Below are 2,563 nucleotides of genomic sequence, written 5' to 3' on the forward strand. Positions count from 1 at the left end.
TATTTTTTCTCTTAATTTCTCTTTCTCTCTGTCTCTTTCTTTTTTTCTTTCTTTCTGTCTTTCTGTCTTTTAATCTTTTGCTTAGAAGCAATGAGGTCAAAAAGTTACGCGGTATACTGTAATAAAAGAGATATGCACAAATGTGGAAAGCTGCATGAGCGATCAGCTACCGTTGAATAGTACGTACAAGCAAATTAATTGTTATCTTTTATTACTAAGCCGGTTTAATAATGATGACAACGAGACAGTGTAAGAATCGTCACGATGATTATTAAAAAATTATTTATTCACTTATATTTTGTACAGTTTTCTTGTGACGATATTACATTAATTGTTTTAAAATAACTGCGCGACTGTGATTATAATACACATTTCACTGCTAATAACTAAGTGATAATAACTGATTGACTGTAGCTGACTGTTTGATTCTGACTGTCTGCAGCGCTGCCAGTAACTTTTCCACTAGTATACATCGAAATATCTGAAATTATTCAACATTTCCTATGATTATAAAAAACGATCGTTGAACTCCAACAAACACTTTAAGATAGTTTTTTTGAAAAAGTACTTATTATTTTACTAATTTAAATATATAGTTTGGTTCCTAAAAACTTTTTACAACTTAAATTAAACGATTTACATAGCATATAGTATTAATAAAGTAATATTTGGAAACATACATACATATATATACATATACAAGGTGTTCCAGAATTGGTGTAACATCTCTCGTGAACAAATAGAAGGAGTAAAATTGAATCAAAAAGTCCTATACCATTTTGATAGAATTGTAATAGTTACCGAGATCTTAATTAACAAAGATCCGCGAATAAGCGTGCATCAGGCTGTCTTACGCGCGTAGGTAATAAGACAGCTCGATGTCCAGAGCCACATATAAAATGCTAAACCAAAATTAAATACATATATAACAAATTATTATCACATCTATAACCATAAAGTTTAAAATCTTTTATTTAATTCTAACTTTTATAATTAATTTTTATATTTAGCATTTCTTTGATAGGTTCAAATGATACACAGCCATTTTTCTTTTTTATCCCTGTACTGGTCGACATAAGAGCTACTATAGTTTTTGTGTTAAGTGTTTCAATCACGGGTTTTCAATCTTTTTAAATTGCTAAATATTTATTCAACGGAAGCATTTGAAAATGGTAATACTAAAAGCAGTAAAATCACTAGTTTTAGTTGAAATTTTTCTCGTCCAAATGAAGTTTTTAACTGAAAATCGGTTAGAGCTAGTCCATATGCCATTCTATATACGCCACAAAATGATGTATTACTTTTCGTTCCAGCAGAGAGAAACCTGAGAGCGGCCATCCCATTGTAATTTCTTACGACAATTTTGGCCGTTGATTCCAGCGCCAATATCCACAAAAGTGGATGTAATGCCCGCTCTATTAAGCGCAAGATGCAAACAAAAGTAACAGATCTCGTGGAATTGACCAATCATGTTAGTCAATTGGCTAATTTGACCATGTAATTAGTCAACTTCACGAGATCTGCGATTTGCGTTCTCATCTTGTGTGAGTTGCGTTCTAAAGTAGAACGGACATTACATGTACTTTTGTGGCTGCGTTCGTTTTTTACTGGCAGTACTGAAAATTTATAGATTCATGTCACGTATACTATAGATTTTTCAGTACTGCCAGTAATAACCGAACAGAGTCTGTGAATGTTGGCGCTGAAATCAGCGGTCCAGATCATTGTACAAAACTACAATGAGATGGCCGATCTCCAGATTCCAGGTTCTATTCTTTAAAGTGTCTGACTGATAAATATAGACCTGCATTGTATTCTATGGAACTTTGAGTACGAATAATATTATACAAAATGTTTCATTATACAAATAAGATACGAATGCTAGTGAAATTATACAATTTTCATATCCAACTATACAATCTGGCAGCGCTGACTGCTTGATCCTGACTGCCGGCGCCTCGGTTCGAGGGCGCGTTTTATAGGGCCTGAGTTCACGGCCACGGAAAGTTCTAGAGTTTTCCTTATTTAGTACTGTTCTAGAGCATTCTCGAATATTCGAGAATAATCTAGTATGTTCTAGATTCGGCTGCGTACTAAGACAAGCATTTCCTGTGTCAAAAGATTACCCTATATGGTAAGGTATTTTGAAAGGTCGACGTGGTTTTTTTTATCGTTAACTGTCGGTTTTTATGGTACTTAAAATAAATATGGAAAGTTCTAGACTCTACGCGTAGCAACTAGACTAAACTAGACAATGGTTACATCTCCTCCCTTATATAAAAATTTGAGGTGTAATCAAATTTTATCAAGAAGTTTTTGGAGTACATTAGAGTTTGATTGGTGATTCGAGATTGAAAGTAAAGTTTGCTGTTCGGGGTATAGTGTAAGATTTGCGATCTCGGTTAGTTAAAAAAAGAACAATTTTCAAACTAAGAATGAAACAAGGCCGATACGAGCCATTCCCAGGATGTTGTGCAGGAATAAACGTGCATGTATATATATATATATACACATGTATGAAAATTCTCATGTAAATTATTTTTACATGTGATTTTTGAATTGA

Source organism: Pseudomyrmex gracilis, unplaced genomic scaffold (assembly GCF_002006095.1).
Source record: "Pseudomyrmex gracilis isolate BER0280 unplaced genomic scaffold, ASM200609v1 scaffold_1827, whole genome shotgun sequence".
Classification (NCBI taxonomy): Eukaryota; Metazoa; Arthropoda; class Insecta; order Hymenoptera; family Formicidae; genus Pseudomyrmex; species Pseudomyrmex gracilis.